The sequence below is a fragment of the Lutra lutra genome, chromosome 8 (genome assembly GCF_902655055.1).
Source record: "Lutra lutra chromosome 8, mLutLut1.2, whole genome shotgun sequence".
NCBI lineage: Eukaryota > Metazoa > Chordata > Mammalia > Carnivora > Mustelidae > Lutra > Lutra lutra.
In genome coordinates this window covers 138,560,074-138,583,184 of record NC_062285.1, presented here as the reverse complement: position 1 = coordinate 138,583,184, position 23,111 = coordinate 138,560,074, and the positions used below count along the sequence as shown (strand labels likewise).

The 23,111-nt window shown below is 51.4% G+C and overlaps 1 protein-coding gene and 1 long non-coding RNA gene across 3 annotated transcripts in view; one reads left to right on the top strand and one right to left on the bottom strand.

The window, feature by feature from the left end:
• LOC125107395 (uncharacterized) overlaps nt 1-10,240 on the bottom strand; it is an 18,266-nt gene extending 8,026 nt beyond the window's left edge. The window contains exon 1 of the long non-coding RNA XR_007129535.1: nt 10,098-10,240. This is a non-coding gene — a long non-coding RNA (uncharacterized LOC125107395). The remainder of the gene's footprint in view (nt 1-10,097) is intronic.
• A4GALT (alpha 1,4-galactosyltransferase (P blood group)) overlaps nt 10,236-23,111 on the top strand; it is a 27,477-nt gene continuing 14,601 nt past the window's right edge. The window contains exon 1 of one of the 2 annotated variants that reach the window (XM_047742429.1): nt 10,236-10,297. The gene's annotated coding sequence lies outside the window, so the exon portion shown is untranslated. The remainder of the gene's footprint in view (nt 10,298-23,111) is intronic. The other variant, XM_047742430.1, reaches the window with a different exon arrangement.

Below are 23,111 nucleotides of genomic sequence, written 5' to 3'. Positions count from 1 at the left end.
CACATGTGGAGGGAGGGGCATAGGGAGAGAATCCTCAACTGAAATTCTCCGCCCAACATGGAGCCCAGTGTGGGGCTCGATCCCATGACCCAGGAGATCCTGACCTGAGCCAAAGTCAAGAGTCAGACGTTCAACTGACTGAGCCACCCAGGCACCTCTGGTTTGGTTTTTTATAGGGCTTTTTTTAAGATTAAAAACACTTTAGTGATATCTACACCCAACACGGGGCCTGAACCCACAACCCCGAGATCAAGAATCACACACTCTACTGACTGAGCCAGCCAGGTGCCCCTTGTTTTTTGTGGGACTTTTCAAATTAACAGACTCTCTGTTGTAGGGCGGTTTCCATTTACAGAAAATTGAACTCAGAGAGGATGTTCCTAATCAAGTTGAGGAAGTTCCCACTATGCCAGTTTGCTGAGTGGTTGTTGAGTTTTTTCAAACGCTGTCTCTACACTAGTGATATGGTTATATGATTTTTCTCCTTTAGCCTTTGATGAATTGATTGGATTAACTAAGTCTTAAATGTTGAACCAGCCTTGCATACCTGGAATAAATTCCACTAGGTCCTGGTATGTAATTCTCTTCATGCATAAAGTTGCATTCAAGGGGCTCCTGGGTGGCTCAGTGGGTTAAGCCTCTGCCTTTGGCTCAGATCATAGTCCCAGGGTCCTGGGATCGAGCCCTGCATCGGGATCTCTGCTCAGCAGGGAGCCTGCTCCCCCCACCCCAGCCTCTCTGCCTACTTGTGATCTCTCTCTCTCTGTCAAATAAATAAATAAAATCTTTAAAAAAAAATTGCATTCAACTTGCCAATATCCTGTTGAGGATTTTTGCATCTACGTTCATGAGAGATATTGGTCTATTGTTTCCCTTTCTTGTAAGGTCTTTGTCAGGTTTTGGTATTAGGGTAATGCTGGGATCATAGAATGTTAGGAAGCGTTTCCTTTGTTTCTGTTCTCTAGAAGGGTTTATAGATCATTGATGTCATTTCTTTTTCAAATGTTGGGTAGAATTCACCAGTGAAACCATTCAGGCCTGGTGCTTTCTGTTTGGGAAGGTTACGGAGGAGAAATATTCCACAATCTTATAATCAAATCTTCCTGGGTTTTGTTGTTGTTTTTGGAAGGCCACCGTCCCTGCGTTGTGACCTTCAGAGGAGTTTCTCAGCCATTTTTTCCCCTTCCCTTATGTAGGACCAGAAGGCCAGAAGACGTAGAGTTAGCTCGTTTCCCTTTCTCCGGTAGGATAAAGTTCTAGTACAGCCCCATCTTGAAAGGTTGGCTTTGCTACTAAAGGACTTCAAAACACCCCCTTTCCCTCCTCCTAAATATGCTGCATTGGCATACTGAATACGCTGAGTTAAAAGCACTCAAAAAGCAGATGCCAACAGGGTACACTCTGACCTTCCCTTTTTCCTTCTGAAAGCAGGAAATAAAAGGCGCATGTCAAAGGTGACTTCTCTGTACCAGGAGGAAGAAACGGAAAGTTAAGGCCGAGAGAAATGTGTACCACCAGACCTTGTTAGAATAACTCTTACTTTCTTTCAGTCTCCCCACATATTTTAGTGACTTTTCCACAATTGCTACTTTATCTTCAACCTTGGATCTTGGGTCTCATCATTCTTGGGGTCTTGCCTTTTTTTGTGAGAACACCCAAGTACTCATAAATAAAATTTGGATGCTTGGGGCACCTGGGTGGCTCAGTGGTTAAGCCTTTGCCTTTGGTTCAGGTCATGATCTCAGGGTCCTGGGATCGAGCCCCGCATCGGGCTCTCTGCTCAGCAGGGAGCCTGCTCCCCTCCTCTCTCTCTGCCTGCCTCTCTGCCTACTTGTGATCTCTGTCCATCCAATAAATAAATGAATGAAATCTTAAAAAAAAAATTGTATGCTCTTCTGCCGTTTTCTCTTTTTGTTTTTGTTCCTGGTTTTTAAAAAGATTTATGTGTTTCTTTTAGAGGGGGGAGGGGCGGAGGGTGAGGGAGAGAGAGTCTTAAGCAGATTTTGAGCTGAGCACAGAGCGCGATGCGGGGCCCTGAGATCACGACTGGAGCCAAACCCAAGAGTCCAGCCCTTAACTGATGACACCACCCAGGCGCCCCTGTTTTTGTTTATTTCAAGTAGGCTCCATGCCCAGCGTGGAACCCATAGTGGGGCTTGAACTCACCACCCTGAGATCAAGACCTGAGCTGAGAGCGAGTTGGACGCTTGACCCCCTGAGGAGCCACCCAGGTCCCCCATCTGTCTTATGTCAGTCCCAGCTGGAAGCCCTAAGCAGGTAGAGGAAAATGTGTGCTATCCCTGCATTACGGAGAAAAGAAAGAAGAACAGAACGCGTATGATGTATTTAAAAATAGTCGGTTTTCCCCTTTCCCTGCCCAAAGCTCGGCATGAAAGTTTGGGGTTTCCTTGAGCTTTCGTCTCTCGAGCTCGTGTAGCCGGAGCCCCAGCAACGATCAAGTACAGCTCAAGTGCTCCTGCCGGGCTTTCGCTCCTCGGCAGTGGGGACTCTCGGTATCTGCCTCTCTCTCCAGTCTCTGGGCCAGTGGTTTGCCCTGTGACCCCAATTCTCTAATGGATCTGAGAAGAGTTGTTGATTTTCGCTTTGTTCAGCTTTTTGTTGTTGTTGCTGTGAGGATGGGAGCGATGACCTCTGAGCTCTTTATATGCTGCCCTGGAAATTGAATATTCTCATTGTTTTTAAGAGGGGGAAAAGAGACAAACCCTATCACTCTGATGGTAAATACTGGGTGACCCTCTTGACGTGCCTTTGAACCCTGGAGCTGCTCAGGGCTCCGTCCCGATACCCATCACTGCACTCCAGCCGCAGATCTGTCCGTGGAGCTGGAGCTCCAACGCTCATCTGCCTTTGACCTCCCACCCGGATGGCACAGGTGCCACACGCCTGACTGGAGTTCACCATGATTCTCCCCCAAACCAGCCGCACCCAGGTTCCCTAGCTCAAACGACAAGCATCCGGAGACCCAAGCCAGAAACCTTCCTTCCAGACACCCGCCTCTCCTTGCCCCACAGCCCTTGGCTCGTTTGCCCACGGCCACCCCAGGCACCTGCTGTAGACTGCTCCCGGCATCCTTTCTCTGGGTTCTCTAAGTGGTTTCCTCGTTGGCCCCTGTCAGCACCCTCTATGCCTTCCCACTGCTACATGGGACATCTTCCCCTAAAACATCCACTCCTGTCCCACCCCAGCATGCAAACGGGCCACCAGGGGTGTGCAGGATAAACTCTAACCCATTTCTCCTGGGTCACAGCACTGGGTTAGAGGACCCTGGTACCTGCTCTCTTCGCCGACTAGAAGCCCCTCCATGTTCCCAGCATCCTCCCCTTCCTCCTCTTCCGAACCCGCCTGCTTCCTATCCAGAATGTACCATGTGCTCCTGCCCGCCTGTGTAGTTAGACTTCAACAGGCAGGTAGAATCTTCCAGGGGAAAGGCAACACCTGCCCCTCTGTCCGCCTCCCACCCATCCTGGCAGGCTCAGCTCAGACGTCGTCTCCTCCGGAAGGCTTGCCCTGTCTCCCAGACTTGAGAGAGCATCAGTGGCATGCCAGCAAACGAACCACTTGCCCTCCAGGAAGGAAGCCCTGATTTATAGTGTTCGTGGTGTGAATAGTCCTGCCGTGGCTAGTTTCACACTACCAGGATGATATCTGTGAACGTGAGCTGGGAAGAGATGCCCCCACTGGCTCTCTCCGGCTGATGGGAGCTGGTCCTAGCATGTAACTGGTGGGTGAGTCTCTCTGGGCCCACATCATACCTGTGTTCACCTCCATTGAAGTCCTGATCACAAGGAAAGGCTAGAAAACAAAGCTCTGGCCGCCCAGCAGAAGGACCAAGTAGCTCTACCCTCACCCGACATCTTCCTGGCTGTGTGGCCTGAACTTAGTGACCCAGCCTTGTGAAGCCTCTGGTTTCTCATCTGTGAAATGGTCAAAGCCCTATGCTCTCCCTACGATTGCATAGACATTAAACAGATGAAGGGGGCCCCTGGGCGGCTCAATCGGTTAAGCGTCAGACTCTTGGTTTCTGATCCGGTGATCTCGGGGCGCTGGAGCTGATCTCGGGGCGCTGGAGCTGAGCCTCATGGTGGGCTCCACGCTCAGCTCAGAGTCGGCTTAAGATTCTCGCTCCCTCTCACTCCCCCTCTGCCCTTCCCCTGCGCACACACATGTGCATTAAACGAACAATCTTAAAAAAAAAAAAAAGAACTTAAATGCCAAAACTGTAAGATCCTGTTAAGAAGCTAGGGGGTCAGTCGAGGAGAGGGGAAGGCCGTCGTAAGGCTGAGGACCAGCAGGAGCGAAGAGGGAAGCTGGAAGGATGTGTCCCCTTTGTTGGAGGAACCTGTGAATCCAGGTTAGGAAGGCAGAGGACAGATCCAGAAAGGTGGGCTTTGGAGGACAGTCTGAAGGGGCTGGACCGCATCCTCAGCCCTGGGAGCTTTGGCAAGTTCAAAAGGAAAAACTGGACCAAATCCCAGTCAGGAATTTGGAGCAGTCAGGGGCGGCTGGGAGTAGGCACGGAGCTAGCCGGCAAAACCCTTTAGGAGTCTGGGGCTGGCTGTAGCGACAGAGGAGGGGGCTGGAGGCAGGGCTGTTTGTTTTCACCCCCAGAGATCGGTTGACAGCCTTGGGTACCGTAGTTATCAAGCTCAGGAGGCAAGAGGCTCGTCAAGCATCCTGGGAAATTTCCTGATATAGTCAAGGATGGGGAAAAGCCCCATCCTGGGGAAGAGGCTTTGATGAAAGAAACCAAAGTCCATTGCATTTGCCTGGAAGAAAGATTTAATTTCAACTTCATCCAAGGACCCTTCTTCGGGGCCCTCCACGGCTCTCTGCTAACCCTGTGTGGCAACGCTCAAAAGCCCTGTGTGATCTGGGATCTTGCTACTCAACGAGCGGGTCTGGGACCACCGGTGGCAGCAGCTCCTGGGAGCCTCTTAGCGTCTGCCCTGTAACTGGTCAGTCCCCCGGGGATCGCGTGTGCAGTGACACTTAGAGAGGGCTGGCTTCAGTCCCAGGCCCGTGTCCATCTTGTATTTCCAGGACCTCAAACATTGTAGATGCTTAGAAGAGCCTGCGTGTGGGGCTGATGATGGGTTGAGGGATGCCATAGTGGGTGAACGGAGCAGGCCTATTGGAGATCGCCCGGACTCAGTGGTTGGCTGCCTCACACAGGGGCGATGGGGTGGCCGGGAGGGGAGAGGGGCCCCTGGAGGGATGATGCAGCCATTTTCAAAAACTGAGCAGATGGCGGCTCTGGTCCTGCAGCTCCTCTGTGGGCTGGACGAGGGCTCAGCTTTGGAAGGAGGCCAGGATAGGAAGGAGGCCAGCCCCAATGGGCGGGAGACGCCTGAAGGGGGCCTGGAAAAGGGCCAGGGACTCCAGAGTGGAAGGGATGGGTGGAGAACGAGAGTCCTCCAGAGGACGGCCAGTCAGAGGGCAGGAGGCTCAGAGCACAGAGAGCTTGTGGTCAACGGCCAGATGCAGCCCAGCCCATAACCCCCCCAGTGAATTTGCGGAGGGAGCTCTTACCGTCAGGAGACCTCGGTCCCCAGAGGGGACAGCTGCAGCTCTGTGGACATCCTCCCCTAAAGCCCTTCTATGTCATAGACGAAACTTAGGAATCCAATTCATCTGGAGTATCCCAACCTTGATTACAAACTTGATTAAGTAAATCTCTGTCAACAATTTAATCTGCAATTACCGATGTCTCATGGCGAGGTCCGAGAACAGCTATGCCATAACATTTATACTCAAAACCCCTTCTGAAATGTCAAGGCCACGGGCATCCTTTCCATCATGCTTTTGTTTCTTCTTGGGGATTTTGCCGTACTTGTTTGCTTTCTCCCTGGAGTTTTGGTGATGAAATTTGAATACCGTCTCACGTTCGCAATGATCTCCCGGGGCAAGCTGAGGTCACTGGGTCTGCATGTTTGACTTGGGTCCTCAGCGGCTGGGACACAGAGCTTAGCTTCCTCTCCTGGGTTGAGACTTGGCTAACGAGCCATCGTGGACATCCTCTGTGAAGCTCTGTTCTCCCGGACAACGGACGGGGTGACCCGCACCTCACACGCTGCATCTGAGGTAGTCTCGCCCACTCCAGAGTTTCCGTGGGGTCCCCAGGGCCCCCCAAGTCTGCGCTCCTTTCTTTGGTGTATTCTAGGCCTCCAGCCCAGAGCTCCAAGTTTATTCTTTTCTGATTACACAGATAAAGCAAACACATCTCTCTAATTTGTTAACAACAGTAAAATTTAAAAAAAAAATCAAGATACACAGACCAATGCATCCCAGTTTAAGCTCAACAAAAATTCAAACAAGTCATAGGACAGTCATCTCGCTTACATTACAACTTTCTGGGAATGCTTTATATTGACCTTTTCCCTCTGAGTATCATTATAGCCATGACCATTCACAGAGCAGACTTATTCAAGTTTATCGTGAGTATTTCGACGGGTCGTTTTTGATGCTCGTATTATTACAGCTTGGTTCGTGTTGGGGGAGACTTTGATCATTCTGTTGTCTCTCCTCTGCTCCCCAAATACTTCTGAGGGTGGCTTCATTCCTGGCCACAACAGGGTGTTCTGGTCCATTCTCATTTTCTCTTTATGTTCCAAAGAATCCTGGTTTCCTTTAGGGAGAAGGTCTTAGAGACCAAAGTCTGGGCACTGGGGTGTCCCTGAGACATGGGGACAGTGATCAGAAACTCCTGTGGCTTAGGACATTCTGGTTAGAAATGAAGCCAGAAATTCTTCTGTGTTTGTAAGGTCATTTTCAGTAAATGCCTGTTGTCTGTGGTTGTGTTAACCAAGGGTAACAGTATTGTTGTTGTTAATCCAGTATTAATGGGGTTGACAGGCAGGTCACTGTGACGCTGGCAGGAGCCCCCAACCCCAGAGGGGGACAGGAAGCAGATGAGAACGGGCACAGGGGACCAGGAAGGGAAGGGTCACAACAGAGCCGGGATGAGTCTTGAGAAACATGACTGAAGGTAGGAGAGAGTTGGAGGTCACAAGGTAAAGGAGGGCGTGTTTTGCTTTTTGATTTCTTGTCCTTTTTATTAAGATGGCAACGGTCCAGCTTGCTTATGGGTGGGGCAGAAAGTATCAGTGAAAGGCTGAATCAATTTGATTTCTCTGTGTATAAGGGAAAAAGAATCTAGCTGATCTGGTTAAACCAAAGTGTAAAATGGGGATGCCCGTGGGCCACGCAGCCCAGGTTATGGGAACACACAGGCTCTCGTGATGCCCCGTTGCCCAGCCTGTGTCTCATGGCTCAGCCTCCCCAGGAGGTGGGCTCTGTTCTGAGATGGGCCTTCCCTCGTGTGGTGGCCAGATGTCATGGAGCCCCAGTCTACACACTCCCTACTCCTCATCCAGAAGAAAAACACACCCAGAGCCCGCGCAGAAGAAAAAGGACACAACTTTCTCCCGACTTCTACGAAAGACTCAAGACGGCCAGATGGTGCACCCCTGGTAACACTTTACACATGGGTAAACTGAGGCCAGAGCAGGGCTGATACGTGGGCTCTCCATCCCCACCCACTTCCTCTGTGCCCTCCCCCTCCGTTTCCCCCAACACCCAGGCCCAAGCAGATAAGCGGGGTTTGACCTCAGAGTCTGCCAAAGGCTTGGGGCCAGGCCAACTCCAATTCCAATCTCTATCCACCCTGACATGCTCTGTGAACTGGGCGAGTTTCAACTCAGCCTCAGTTTTCTCCTCTGTAAAATGGGGATGGTGACAGCACGATCTCAGAGGTTTGTGAGTTAAACCAGCCACTAGGAGGGATGGCTAGAAGGGATAGAAGGGCTACCAAGAAAGCCATTTCCATTCAATTATCTTTCAATTCTTCTGCTTAGGTCCAGGGGCCAATCTGTTCTAGGTGCTAGCCTATCTTTGATACACCTTATGAATCTCACACTTTAATGAGGAGAGGGTAGGAGGGCAAAGGGGTCCCCAGAGCAGTAGAACATTTTTTTTTTATTTTATTTACTTATGAGAGAGAGAACATGAGATGGGAGCATGATAAGGGGAGAGGGAGAAGCAGACTCCATGCTGAGCAGGGAGCCTGACGTGGGGCTCAATCCTAGGATCCTGAGATCAGAACCTGAGCTGAAGGCAGACCCTTAACCAACTGAGCCACCTAGGTGCCCCTGAAGAACACTGTCATTTTTTCCTGTTGTCTTCTATTCTAGGCTAATAATAGCGGTGTCCTATCTAGGGCAGTAATATAAAATTTCCTTTTTAAAATACATTTATTGAAATGAAAAGGCCAATACAAAGAAAAAGCATTGTGAATATTAGCAGTGGTGAAATCCTACAGGTTCATTCATTCTACACATGTGTGCTCAGCGTCCAGTCACTCTGTTCCAAACACTGTTCCAGGAGGGAGACATAGCAGTGAACAAGTCAGCAAGAACCCCCATTCTGGGGAACTCACAACCCCAGAGGACTGGCATTAAAATAAACGTGTAAGTGAAACAGAGCATGTCGCGTGGTGATAGGTGTACGGGGGAGCATCGAAGCAAGAAGGCAGTGGGGAGCGCAGGATATGCGTGTCTGATCTGAGACAGGGAGGTCAGCGCATCCTCACTCAGAAGCTGACAAGGAAGCTCGGACCTGAAGGAGGCGAGGGAGACAGCTGCATGGGTATCTGGGCAAGACTGTTCCAGGCAGACAGTCTGTTCCAGCAAGAGCAAGGAGGGGGTGAGCACTAGCAAGGAGGCCAGAGAGGCTGGGCGGCGTCCCCATCCAAGCAAGAAAGGGAAGAGGCCAGAGTGAGGCAGGGGTTTTTCTTCCGAGTACAGTGAGGAGCCCCTGGAAGGGCGTGGGCAGGGGAGGGATGTGGAGGGATGGGGTCTGACCTCTTCCCACCGCTCTCTGACCACTGTTTGGACAGGGGAGTCCAGGAGGCGGGAGCACAGGCCAGATGAGGTCCCTGGGGAGAGGCTAGTGGTTGGACAGGGGCAGGGGTGAGAAATGTCAGATTCTGGGCATATTTTCAAGGCAGATCTGATAGGATTGCCGCTGGAGTGGGTGTGGGGAAGGTGGGTGGTGGGCAGAGAGGAGGCACTGCTGGGGGCCCAGGCGGCAGGAGAGGGAGATCCAGGACAGCGTGGGGAGAGATCAGGCTGCGGGCTGGAGCCCTGGAAGGGAGCATGGTTTGGAAACGTGCCTTCAGGGAGAGGTCTGGGCTGCAGGCCACATTGGGGCGTCATTGGCAGGGAGATGCCTCCAAAGCCGCGGGTCTGGGTGGCAGCATCAAGGTAAAGAGTGGGGAAAGGAGCAGAAGATCAAGAGCTGAGCACAGCCTGTGGAAACTTCTAGAGGCTGGGGAGAGAAGGGGGTCAGCAAAGGAGGATGGGGGCAGCCACAGAGGAGAAGTGGTCATGTGTGACATCTGAGAAGCCAAAAGAGGAAGGTGCTTCAGAGGACAGGAAGGGGGCAGCAGGAACAGATGCTGCTGGAGGAACCAGCGAGACAAGGACCAGGCTCCACGTGCACCTAGGAACGTGGGCAGAGCTGAGGACCCAAGTACAGGCCGGGAAGCTGCGGATGGGTGATGGGAGCCCACGCGGATCTTCTGGATGCCTTCATTCACAGGCGCCTACTAAGTGCCAGACTGTTCCAGGACTGGGATGGAGAGTTTCCATGTCCTCCAAGGTGGCCTGGGCACCAGGGATTGGCTGAGGGGTTGGGGGAGCCCGGAGGAGGGAGGACAACACAGCCAGCCCCCAGGGGACCCGGAGGAGAGTGGGCGGGGCCAGGACGCAGCAGCAGCAGCAAGGACCCTCGGAAGTTGGGCCGGTTCAAGCACATCAGTGAAATTCAGTAAAACACAGCCATGCGGGCCAAGCGTTTAGCACCAGTCACAGTTGGGGCGTGGGATGGGGACGTTCATGAATATATTCTAGGCGGTGACATCAGGCCCGGGTCCCAACACTGACAACTGCCCCTTCTCAGCCGCATGACCTTCAAGTGACTTAAGCGGCCCAGCCTCAGTTTTCTCATCTGTTAAATGGGGAAATCAGACTCTAAGCCCGCACAGTCGGCGACAGGGAGGCCCGGGGAGCGCTCCTTACCTGTGGACCGTGGTCCAGCCCCGGCGCGGGGAGCCGCGGGGACCCAGCGGGGCGGGCGGGCGGGGCGGCGCTGACCACGCCCGGGCCGGAGGGGCGGCGCTCTCGCCGCGGGACTCCGGGCACTGCCTCCTCCCGCCGCCTCGCCGCCCGCCGGCCCCGCGGGGCCAGCTCGTCCGCCGCCGCCGCCGCGGGAGCCGGAGGTACCGGGGACCGCGCGCAGGGGGCGGCGGGCGGGGGCTCCGGGGTGCGGCCCTGGGGACGCCCGGGACGCGGGTGGGAAGGGGCGCCGCGAGAAGGCGGGGGCGAGAGTGGGCTGCGGAGGCGGCGAGGAGGGCTCGGCCGCCGCCCGGGCCACCTGTTCCGGAGGGACATCTGCGTGCGCGCCGACTGGGCGCGGCGGTCCCCGGCCAACTGCGCCCCGAAGTTGAGCGCGGCGGCGGGACCCGGAGCCCGGCCCGCGAGGGGAGGAGCGGCCCCGCCCGGGCCCGGGTCCCGCGCGGGCGGAGAGGGGCCGCGGGGGCGGGAGGGCCGGGGCCAAGCCGGGTGGGGAGGCGCGCGGCTCTCTCCGGGGCGCGGAATCGTCTCGGGAGGCCTGGCCCCGGAGGGGGTGCGGCTGGGAGAGCGCCGGGGAGCGGCCGGCTGGAGGGGGGCGGGAGGCGTCGGCCCCGGGCCAGGAGGGGATGCCGAGGCTTCGGAAGTGCCGGGGCGGGGGCAGGGCCCTGCAGGTGGAGGGAAGGGCCCGGGTCGGAGCACCCCTTCTCTGGGATCCCGACCCGCCAACTACCCCTCCTTCCGGCTCGCTTCGCTCCCTCCCTCTGGTCCAGATGGGAACCCCGGAGTGGGAGTGGGGACGGCTTGGGAGAGGCTCCCGCAGGAGTCTCTGCGTCCACTGCCCTTCGCTGCTGGGGGGCGGGGGAGCTTGCCTCCGTTTCCTCATCTGACGCCCTGCAATAGAAGTTCCCACCGCCTGGACAGACTCAGCGGAGCCTCTGGCTCTGAGAGGGTTAAAAGCCATCCCCCCCACCCCAGCCCACCCCCGCATCCACCCTTCCCTCAGGAGGACACCCTTTCCGCCTCCCGTGCCCCGGAGGTGCTGAGTGATTGCCTGCTCCTCGCTGGCGAGGGTAGGCAGAAGCAGGGCCCAGGCTGGCCAGGACTCTACCCTCCATACCTAGGTCTTCGCTGGGTGTTCCTACTCAGAAGGAGTCCCCTAGGCGGGAGTCCCCAGGCGAGGCAAGATGGAATCCTGTTCCTCTTCCTCCCAAACTTGCTCCTAGTGCCTGGGGCACCTGTCTGCTAGGACAGCACGGTATTAGAGGACAGACTCCCAAATAGAAATTCTGAAATATGTCTCCTTTCCTTATACGGATGGAAGCCCTTCTAGCTGTCTAGGTTAAAGGTCCCAACTGGGATAGGAGGCAGAGTAAGGAGGGTGCTGCCGGGGACATTTGGGACAGGACTGGCACAGGAGAAAGGGAACTTGAAATGTGGAAACAGCTCTTTCCTCCCCCACCTCCGCCCTCCCCACCGGCTGCCGCCCCTCCTGGCTCTCCCTCGAGGCAGGTGGAGTATAGGGCTCCACCAGCCACCTAGTCACCGAGCTCTGCACCCGCACCGCTTTCCCTCCGGAATCCACTTCCTCCCACCCGTTGGACCTCCTAGGTGAGCTCACAAGTCCTGCTAAATGCCCTATGTTTTCATTGTTCCACTCCTCTCCAAACTGGAAACTTCTGGATGAAAGGAACCGTACCTGAAACCCCAGTGCCCAGCCCAGTGCATAGTTAGTGCTCCCTAAATGGAACTTGAATGAATTACCTGTAGGAAGTAAGGGGAAGATACCCTGTTTGCACCCCTGGAGAATCCTGTTGTGAAATTCACCACGTTTGCCAAACTTTTCTAAAAATACTTTTTAACATATTTGAATATATCTTGTCTATAGAAATTTTTTCAAATTCCTCGCCTCTCTCAAACCTTTTTTCACTGTTTACTTGGGTTACATTGTGTTAGTTAATGGGTCGCGTTTGAAATTTAGGCGCTTTGGAGGGACGCCTGGGTGGCTCAGTTGGTTAAGCAGCTGCCTTCGGCTCAGGTCATGATCCCAGCGTCCTGGGATCGAGTCCCACATCGGGCTCCTTGCTCATCAGGGAGCCTGCTTCTCCCTCTGCCTCTGCCTGCCATTCTGTCTGCCTGTGCTTGCTCTCTCTCCCTCTCTCTCTCTGACAAATAAATAAATAAAATCTTTAAAAAAAAAAAAAAAGAAATTTAGGCGCTTTGGGATAACGTTACATTGAACTTGTGCACGTGTCCATTGCCCGATTTTTCCTGGAAAGAGCATCCCCTAGTCGTCACTGCATTTGAGCCTCTAGAAGGGCCCTACCTGGAGTCAGCTGGCTCTCCAGAGGGCCTGTACCATTTCACGCTTCCTCGGGCTGTGAGCGTGCATTTCTTGTTATTTACTAGAAATGAAATTACCGAGTCAAAGAGTATGAGCGTCTAGGATCTTTGTGTGGTTCCCCCCACCCCTTCCCCACCCCTTTTCATGGAGCTGTAACTGACAAGCAGCACCAGGTAGGCTGAAGGTGGACAGTGTGATCTGACATCTACGCACCTTGTGAAATGACAATATCTGAGTTTCTGATTCATTTGTTTGAGCTCATCAGCCAGGTAATTGCCCTTTGTCTGGTCTCTTGGTGGCACAGACCTCCTAGATTATCATTTGGCGCTTTTTTTTTTTTTTTTTTTGCTTTTTTTTTTTTTTTTTTTTTTGCTCCTGCTGCTGGTGTGTGTTTTGGAAGAGCACATTTTTTATTTCTACTTTACTTCATCTGTGTGGGTGCTTTTCGATCAAGGAGACTTGGCTGCATTTATGAGCTGATGGGAAGAAGCCAGAAGTCGGCGTGGCTGAGTCCCGGCGGAGAGGCTCGTCTCCTGGATTGAGGTCCCAAAAGATGCAGGAGCTGGGGGTGTCCGGCATTGGTCGAGGGAACTTCTCAGCAAAAGGGAAAATGGCCAGGCTGACACCTTATGAATTGGCTTTGATCTTCATGTAGAGGGAGGTGGAAAAGTTCAGTGGAGAGAAAAGGTTCTGGTCCTCAGGCTCCCAGATCCCAGTGCTGTTTGCCAGCCTCATCCCCTGGGGTCCTCCCTGCTTCCCTGGGAGGTAGCAGGTGTTACCACCTCCCCGCCCCCCTCCCCAATGGACAGACTCACCAGGGAGGGAAAGTGCCTTGTTCTGCACTTTCGGTCAGCTGCAGAGTAGCCGGGATGCATCCAGAGTTGGCTCTCCAGGCATTAACCGTGTGCCCCTGAGAATCGCTCTCCTCTTGGCGCGTCCGTTTCTAGTAGATGTCAGGAAACTGCGCCCATCTTAGTGAGTGAGAGTCCCTTCCTCTCCCGTCTGTCTCTGTTTGTTTTCCCTCTGGACAGACCTCAGTGGCTCCAGAAGCTTCCAGTGGAAGCCAATTTGGCCGCAGGACGGGAAGAGCCCTTCCCTTCTTCCTGGTGCCTACCCACCGTGCCCTGTGCCCACACTCTCTGGTGGGAACACACTGCACATTCTGGAAGTCAGAACTGTGCAAAGTCTGACTTGGCCAACGGGGAACCTGAGAGTGAAGCAGAAGAAGTGGTCTTCACGTGCCCCCAGCAGACTTGATTTGAAAGAGCAGAATCCCTCATCCCAGATGAAGATACAGAGCCAAGAAAGGTCCCTGCCCCTGCCCATTATCCGGTGGTCTGAGGTCTTCATTTGTACCTTCCTACAGGGTCTCCAAAGCCGCCTCCTGAGGTTGGGGGTCAGCCAGCCGTGGATTGAGCCCTTACCAGGTGCCAGACACTTTGTTATTTAATCCTCTCTGCAGGGGCGCTGAGGTGGCACAGTCAATTGAGTGTCTGCCTTCCCTCATCTCAGGTCGTGATCCCTCCGTCTAGTCTGCTTCTCCCTCTCCCTCTGCCTGCCTTTCCCCTCTTGTGCCCTCTCTCAAAATAAATAAATAAAATCTTAAAAAACAACAACAGGGGCACCTGGGTGGCTCGGTGGGTTAAAGCCTCTGCCTTCGGCTCCGGTCATGATCCCAGGGTCCTGGGATCGAGCCCCGGCATCGGGCTCTCTGCTCAGTGGGAAGCCTGCTTCCTCCTCTCTCTCTCTCTGCCTGCCTCTCTGCCTGCTTGTGATCTGTCAAATAAATAAATAAAAATCTTTAAAAAAAATAAAAATAAAAAACAACAACAACAACAAAAAACAATGCTCTGCCATCCTGTGCTATTCGACCCATTTTACGATGAGGAAACTGAGGCTCGGGGTTAAGCACTTTTCCTTTATGGTGGTGAGTTTGAGCTTCCAGCACCAGAGCAGTCCCAGGTGAACTTGGCTGGGCCATAGGCAGACTTCTTCCTCCTGGCAAGGGGCGTTGGAATCCCAGCTGTGCCTTGGTCCCCCCAACTCTTAAACCGTAGTTGATAACATGAGCACCTGCCTCACAGGGCTGTCGGGAGCATTAAATGAGTTACTCCAGGAAAACCACTTTGACCAGTGTTTGCGCACAGTAAGCCCTCAGGAAATGTATACTGTTGTTACTGTTAACCACGGAGCTCCAGGCCTGATGGGGAGCCTTTCAGAAATGTCAGCTCAAGCAGCTCCTGACTCCCCATGGGAAGGTGAGTGAGTCCTGACACTGGAGAGAATATGGACTTTTAATTTTTTTTTTTAAGCTTACTTATTAGAGAAAGAGTGTGTGTGTGTGTGAGTGTGTGTGTGTGTGTGTGTGTGTGTGCATGAGGTAGGGGGAGGAGCAGAGGGAAAGGGAGAAGTGGGGGCTCGATCCCAGGACCCCGAGACCTTGACCTGAGCCAAAGTCACATGCTTAACCCACTGAGCCACCCAGGCGCCCAGAGATCGTGGAGTTTTCAAAACCTTTCTGGAGACAAGATAGTGATCTGTATACACAGCTTTAAATGATGTTTCCTGTGACCCAGGAGGCTCATTTCTAGGAACCAGTCCTAGAGAAGTAATTAAGGATGTGCTCAAAGACTGAGTGCGGAGATATTCACCACCGTGTTGTCCATAAAAGCAGAGAGATGGAAACCACGTTTCTAGGAGTCAGGACAGGAAATAGGCAAAGTGAAGGACGGATCCGCCATGGGAGATACTCTGTACCACTGCAAGATTGGGGTACAGAGCTATGTTTGTGGACCCGACATGGGGGCGTAGCGTACACTTCCAAGCAGGCTTATCCCCGTACAGTCTATGCTTCACTGCAAGCACACAGCCTGATGAGTTTTAGGAAATGTGTACAGTTGTACCTCTATCTAGTTTTAAAACAGAGGGGCCCTGCATGTTTTTAAATGAAAAATAAAGCAAGGTGTAGAAGAGTATGTAGAATAGGACCTCCCTCTGTGTGCACATGGCTCTGGGTAAACTCCACTCCGTGTCTGCGACGCGACAGTGCCAAGTACCAGGTCCCCCGCCACATGGAAGCATGGAGAAGGGATGGAGAAGAATCTTTGTCACGTGCTTTTGCCTTGGGTCTTAAGTGGCCTTACACTGTCTTCAGGGTGAGGTAAAGCAGGGGTATTGACTACGGGTATTGACTGGACGTACAGGCCAGATGGGGACAGTACGCAAAGGCATGAAGCCACGACTGTCATCACCTGCCCCCCATGCAGCCGGGAACAGCATTTTGGTGGACCCAGTAGCAAATGGCAGCTCCTCGTACCTGTTCTGGTTAGGAGGCTGCTGAGACGGGATGCGGGGATGTCTTGGGAAATGGGAAGTATGTGCTACAGAAATGTGGAATTCCCAGAGCCTGGTGGAAACCCATGGAGTTGGTTTTCCTTTCACATGTTTAGCGTCATGTTCAAGGGCACCTGGAGTATCAGCATGGTTTTCCTTCATACCTCGGTCCTCACACATTGATGGTGCCTTCCCTCGGTTACTGTCATTTATAGCCTCAGAAGAGTAGGAGATGTGTGGCTCAGTGCCCACGTTTCTCAGCTCCCAGTATCCTCCACGGCCAAATGCACCCTGGCCGTTCCTGGTGGGACTCACCCAGGGCCCTGAGGGTCTGCCCGTGGTCTAGGCTGTGGACTAGGCCTGGGATTTGGGGTTAAGGGCTGCTCACATGCCCACTTGTTTGGAAGGTAGCCATGAGTGCCAGTACGTGCAGTGGGGACCCAGGCCTCGGCCCACAGTGGGAGGTGTGCTGAAATCCAGGCAGCTTCCTGGAGGTGGTGTGCTCCACTCACCTAGGTCAGGAGAGATTCAGGGAGGAAGGACCATCAGAGGATTCAGAGCAGACATCCCTAGGTGCAAATCCTGCCTCCCAGGCTTATTAGCCCTTCTGCGGTGGGAAGGTTGCCTCTCCTCTCTGTACCTTCATTTTCCGGCACGTGAAAGGGGGCCATACTGGTAGGCATGATGACGTAAGAGAGTGATCAGTGCTTAGCAGGATGCCTGACCTGTGGTGCCTTCTTGGCAAGCAGCAGCTCTTCCAACGTATAACGGTTGAGAGGTTGCAGGGCCGGGGAGGATGGAGGGATGTTTTAAGGGAAGGGAAAGAGCATATTGCAGAAATCTGGAATTCCCAGAGGCTGATGGCTTGAGCATTCTGGCAGAGGTCAGCCTGGCTGGTCCGGAGGTGGTGGGCCTGGGGTGGGGGGGGGGGTGGCGAGGCGGTGCAGGGGCTGCAGGGGAAGTGCCCGCGAGGCCTAGAGACTGCTTGGAGCAGAGGCAGGAAGCCAGGGAAGAGGCTGGGGTGGTGGGTCCCGAAGCAGAGGACAGAGTCCTGAGCTGGGCTGTGGCCATGGGGCTGACGTGGGAAGGAGAGACGTGTCAGAAAAGTGTTCCGAGAGGGGCTTTCCCGCTGTTTACCAGGGGAAGAATTTCTCCTCCATCCCCCCTTCCTCTGGACTGTTGCAAGAACTTTATAACTGCTTTCTTGTTGCCACACATTCTCCGTGGTTTAGTCTCAAAAAGCAGCCAGATCCCGAAGAACTGTGTAAGACATATGGCACACTATAGCCCTTTCCTCCTCAGAAGCTCCCAACGGCAGCCCTCCCAATCAGAGAGACAAATTCTTCCAGTGGCCCTCAAGCCCCCTACGACCTGGTCTCCTTATCTCTCTGACTTGCTCTCCTGGTGCCTTCTCCCTCCCATTTTACTTACTCTGCTATTCCAACACCTTAGGCACACATGCCCCAGGGATTTTGCACTCACCAATTTCCCTCCAGGGACACACTTCCCCCAGATAGCCCTAAGGCTCGTCCCCTCACCTCCTTCAGCTCTTGGCATAAATGTCAGCTTTTCAGAGAGGCCATCTTCACCCGTCTGTGTGAAGGGTAGGCCTCCCAGTCCGCACTCCCTGCCGCATTTTTCCACATAGCACATGTCATCCACCTGATGTATTTCTTTACTTGTTAATTTTCTCCCACTGGAATTTCAGCTCCAGGAAGCAAAAGACAATTGGCTTTGTTCACTGCTGTCTGTTTCCAGATGGTGGAGTGGGGCATGGCCTATAATAGGTGTTCAGGCATTTGTTGGATGAAGGATCAGGGGACTGTGTGTGATGCCAGGGGCTTGATGGGTTTCTTTCCAAGAAGACTTTTGTAATCAGGTTGAGCCCGAACTCTCTTATCTGCGAATTGTCATCCTTTTGGTCTTATTATCTGTCTGTGCTCTTGGCCCGGCACCAAGGGGCAGGTGACCCTGAAACACACTGCCTAGAGAGGTCAGTGAGGGCCATTTCTGCTAGAATGAACAGAACTGGTACCGGAGACACCAGCTTTGGAAGGTCTTTCTAGAAGTGTCCTTGGAGATTGTCTTTCCCAGCAATTTATTTTACAGATGAAGAAGTTGAGGCTCAGAATTGGCAAGAGAGTGGTGAGCCTCCAAGATCACAGAGCAAGTGTGTGCAAGATAGAAAACAGTCCCTTGCTCAGGCAATGCACCGTTAGCGAAGGCGGTTAAGACTAAGCAGACCCAGTGCGCTCAGTGCGTCTGTGCGTGTGCTGTGCGGGGCAGGGTTGACGCTCTCCTTTTGCTGCCGATTATTTGTGATCTTTCATACGGTAAAAAAAAAGGAAAAAGTGAAGCAACCCGGGAGCTTTCTTCCAAATACAGTGAGCTCAGGACGCTTAACTCGGGCTGGAATTTACAAATGCCTCTTCCGTGGGCATTTCATTTGCCAGGCGTGATCTTATCTGATGAAGGGTTTTCCCCTGCTCCTTGTGCCTCTGTGACCGCTGGGCATAGAAGATGACCAGCACAGAAAGCTCATGCATTCCCAACCATCCTGGCCCTGCAGACGTCCCAGTAAGCGTGTGTGTGCGCACGTGCCAAGACGGCAAATGTGCGGGAGTCAGGATTCGTGGTGGGTTATGCTGCCCGGACTGCGCACAGAGCTGGGGGGGAGGGGTGGGGGATGACTTCACCCTGCTCCTGAGAAGCCAACCCCAGGCAGCCTGATCCCCAGTCCGCCCTCCATTGCAGAGCTGGAGTGACCCTGGAGGGAGGGATGGCCTCCGGGAAAGACGAGAGGTCAGCGCCTGATAATCCTGGGTACAAATCCTATCTCCTGTGCTTACTAGCCCTGCCCCTTTGTAAAAGTCACCTTTCCTCTCTTGGGACCAGGAAAGACTCAGGTATTTAAATATGAAAATTCAGGGGTGCCTGAGTGGCTCAGTGGGTTAAAGCCTCTGCCTTCGGCTCAGGTTATGATCCCAGGGTCCTGGGATCGAGCCCCGCATTGGGCTCTCTGCTCTGCGGGGAGCCTGCTTCCTCCTCTCTCTCTGCCTGCCTCTCTGCCTACTTGTGATCTCTGTGTGTCAAATAAATAAATAAAATCTTAAATAAATAAACAAACAAATAAATAAATAAATATGAAAATTCAAAAAACTATGTGACCGTATGTGACCTTGGGGTTCCTGGGTGGCTCAGTGGGTTAAAGCCTCTGCCTTTGGCTCAGGTCATGATCCTAGGGTCCTGGGACCAAGCCTGAATCTGGCTCTCCTGCTCAGCAGGAACCTGCTTCCTTCTCTCTCTGCCTGCCTCTCTGCCTACTTGTTATCTCTGTCTGCCAAATAAATAAATAAAATCTTAAAAAAAAAAAAAAGTATGTGACCTTATTTTGTACCCTCAGATGGTGAGGCAGGACATGTCAGTTACACTTTCTTTCTTTCTTTTTCTAAGATTTTATTTATTTATTTGACAGAGAGAGATCACAAGTAGGCAGAGAGACAGGCAGAGAGAGAGAGAGGAGGAAGCAGGCTCCCCACAGAGCAGAGAGCCCGATGTGGGGCTCGATCCTAGGACCCTGGGATCATAACCTGAGCCGAAGGCAGAGGCTTTAACCCACTGAGCCACCCAGGCGCCCCTCAGTTACACTTTCGAACAGGCATCCACACCGTTTGCAAATGGCATTCACCAAGGTTAGTTACCCTGTCTGATCTTGGCTTTGTGGGCAGTTTAGGGATCATTGGCTATTTGTTCAGAAATTATACTTTGGGCCCCTACTATGTCCAAGGGCCTGTACTGGCCACAGGAAATGCCACAATGAGTAAAAACAGCCTTCCTCCCTGCCCTCTGGAAGCCGACATTTACATGGAATTAATGTATATTTGTGTATTTAATCAGTCCCTTCAAAAAAGACCTTGGGTTGTTTTCAGCCATTGGTGATTGAAAATCTCTGACCTCTGGGAATGCGCTTATCTACAGATAAATTCACACTGTTATACGGAGAGAGGCTAAGCATTTGTGTAATTTTGAGAGATGTTGTTTACTTGTCCTCGGCCTCTGGAGTTCGTACCATTTGGCAAGCCTACGAGCCTTGGGCAAGGTGCATGTTCCCTCACAGCCTGGCCAGAAGAATGTGTTGTCCAAGTTTTGGATTTTGCCCATCTGACAGGTGAGAGATGCTGTATCAAGTGTTTTGATTTGCTTTTCTCTTACTTAAGAAAGATCCTCACTCTTGCTTACATATTAAGGGGCATGTTTTACGTGTGTATGTACGGACTTTGGCCCCTTTTCTTTTGTGTCCCTGGTTGTCTTCTCCTTGATTCCTGGGAGCTCTTTAGAGGTTCGGAAAGATCGGACTTTGGGATCCGAGGGGCACAAAACTTACCCCAAGTTGTCACTTCCATTTTGACTCCACTGATGGGAATTTGGAGGATGACATGGAGCAATTGGGGTTTTTCAAGGAGTCAGATGTATTCATCTTTTCTTTTATGGCTTCTGGATGGATTTCGTACGTAATTAACAAAACTTTCCCAACTCTGAGGTTATAAAGGAATTTGCCCATGTTGTTTTGGTTCTAAATGTTTATGGGGTCTGTTATTTTACATTTGGACTTGATCCTGGAGCGTGTTCTGAGATGTGAACACAGCCTCTACTTCCGTTTCCCAACACCTTAGAAGACCTAGTTTACTTTACTAACTGGAAATCCTGCCGTGGTTGGATATCGTGGTTGGATATCCGTGGTTGGATATCCGGGGACTTGACCATGGTTGTGATAGCTTTTGTTTCTTTGCCCTGTTTGTTCAGATGCTAAGAGTGCATTGTTTTTGTTTTCTGGTTTTTGTGTTTTCTAAAGATTGCCTTGTTTCAAGTATGGAAACTTCACAGCATGTTTTAATATCTAAAGAACTTCCAGTCCTTCCTCATTTTTCCCTCCCTGTCAGAGTTTTCCTAGACGTCTTTGCTTGTTTATTTTTTTTTTAAAGATTTTATTTATTTATTTGACAGACAGAGATTACAAGTAGGCAGAGAGGCAGAGAGAGAAGGAAGCAGGCTCCCTGCTGAGCAGAGACCCCGATGTGGGGCTCGATCCCAGGACCCTGGGATCATGACCTGAGCCGAAGGCAGAGGCTTTAACCCACTGAGCCACCCAGGCGCCCCTTTGCTTGTTTATTTTGGCACATGAACTTCAGAATCAACCTGTCAAATTCCAGAATCACATAGGTATTTTTGCTTTTGTTTCCTTTGTGGGAGAAGACATATCGAGAAATACGTTTCTACAGCTGAGGTCAAAGAAAGTACTGTCTGTGCTCTTTTCTAGAAATTTTATGGTTCCATGGCTCACAGCTTGGTCTTTAATCCCTTTGAGTTTATTTTTGTGGATGGTGTAAGAAAGTGGTCCAGTTTCATTCTTTTGCTTGTAGCTGTCCAGGTTTCCCAACATGATTTCCTGAAGAGACAGACTTTTCCCCATTGCATATTGTTGCCTCCTTTGTTGGAGATTAACTGACCATGAAAGCTTGGGTTTGTTTCTGGACTGTTCTGTTCACTGATTTATGTGCCTGTTTTTGCACCAGTTTCCATACTATTTTGATGACAACAGCTTTGTTGTATTTCTTGAAATCTGGGATTGTGATTCCGCCATCTTTGTTCTTCTTTCCCAAGAGTGCTTTGGGTGTTCAGGGTCTTGGTGGTTCCATACACATTTTAGTAATATCTGTTCTACTCCTGTGAAAAATGCTATTGGTATTTTGATAAGAATTGCATCAAATCTGTAAGTTGCTTTGAGTAGTGTGGACATTTTAACAGTATTGGTTCTTCCAATCCATGAACATGGACTCTCCTTCCATTTGTGTGTGTCCTCTTTCATTTTTTTTTTAAGATTTTATTTATTTATTTGAAAGAGAGGCAGTGAGAGAGAGCATGAGCGAGGAGAAGGTCAGAGGGAGAAGCAGACTCCCCGTGGAGCTGGGAGCCCCATGCGGGACTCAATCCCGGGACTCTGGGATCATGACCTGAGCCGAAAGCAGTTGTCCAACCAACTGAGCCACCCAGGCGTCCCTCATCTTTCATTTTTTTTTTTTTTTTAAAGATTTTATTTATTTATTTGACAGAGAGAGATCACAAGCAGGCAGAGAGGCAGGCAGAGAGAGAGGAGGAAGCAGGCTCCCTGCCGAGCAGAGAGCCCGATGCGGGGCTCGATCCCAGGACCCTGAGATCATGACCTGAGCTGAAGGCAGTGGCTTAACCCACTGAGCCACCCAGGCGCCCCATCTTTCATTTTTTTTTAATCAATATTTTATAGTCTTCAGAGTACCAGTCTTTCACCTCCTTGGTTAAGTTTACTCCTAGGTATTTTATTCCTTTTGGTGTAGTCGTTAAGGAGATCGTTTTAATTTCTCTTTCTGCTACTACATTATTAGTGTGTAGAAACACAACAGATTTCTGTATATTAATTTCTGTATGTCCTGTGACTTTACTGAATTGATTTATTAGTTAGAGTCGTTTTTTGGTGGAGTCTTTAGGGTTTTCTATATATAGTATCATTTCATCTGCAAATAGAGTTTTGCTTCATTTCTTACCTATGCAGATGCCTTTTCTTTTCCTTGTCTGATTGCTCTGGCTAGGACTTCCAGTGCTGTGTTGAACGAAAGTGGTGAGAGTGGACGTCCTTATCTTGTTCCTGATTGTAGAAGAAAAGCTGTCAGTTCTTCCCTATTGAGTGTGATGTCAGCTGTGGGTTTTTCATAATGGATTTTATTATGTTGAGGTATATTCCCTCTAAATCTGTTTTGTTGACAGTTTTTATCACGAATGGATGTTTTACTTTGTCAAATGCTTTTTCTACATCTGTTGAGATGCTCAGATGGTTTTTATCCTTTCTCTTGTTAATATATCATGTTGATTGATTTGTGAATATTGAACCGCTCTTGTATCCGGGGAATAAATCCCACTTGATGGTGGTGAATTACTTTTTTCCTCACCCCACCCCCCACATTGATTCTTAAAAATATGTTGTTGGATATAGTTTGCTAATATTTTGCTGAGAATTATTGCATCTATGTTCATCACACACATGTTGTGGTGTCTTTATCTGGTTTTGGTATCAGGGTAATGCTGGCCTCATAAAATGAATTTGGAAGCTTTCCTTCTTCTATTTTTTTGAACAGTTTTAGAAGGATAGGTATTGGGTTGCCTAGGTGGCTCAGTCAGTTAGACGTCTACCTTCGGCTCTGGTCATGACCCTGGAGTCCTGGGATGGAGCCCTGCATCGGGCTCCCTGCTCAGCA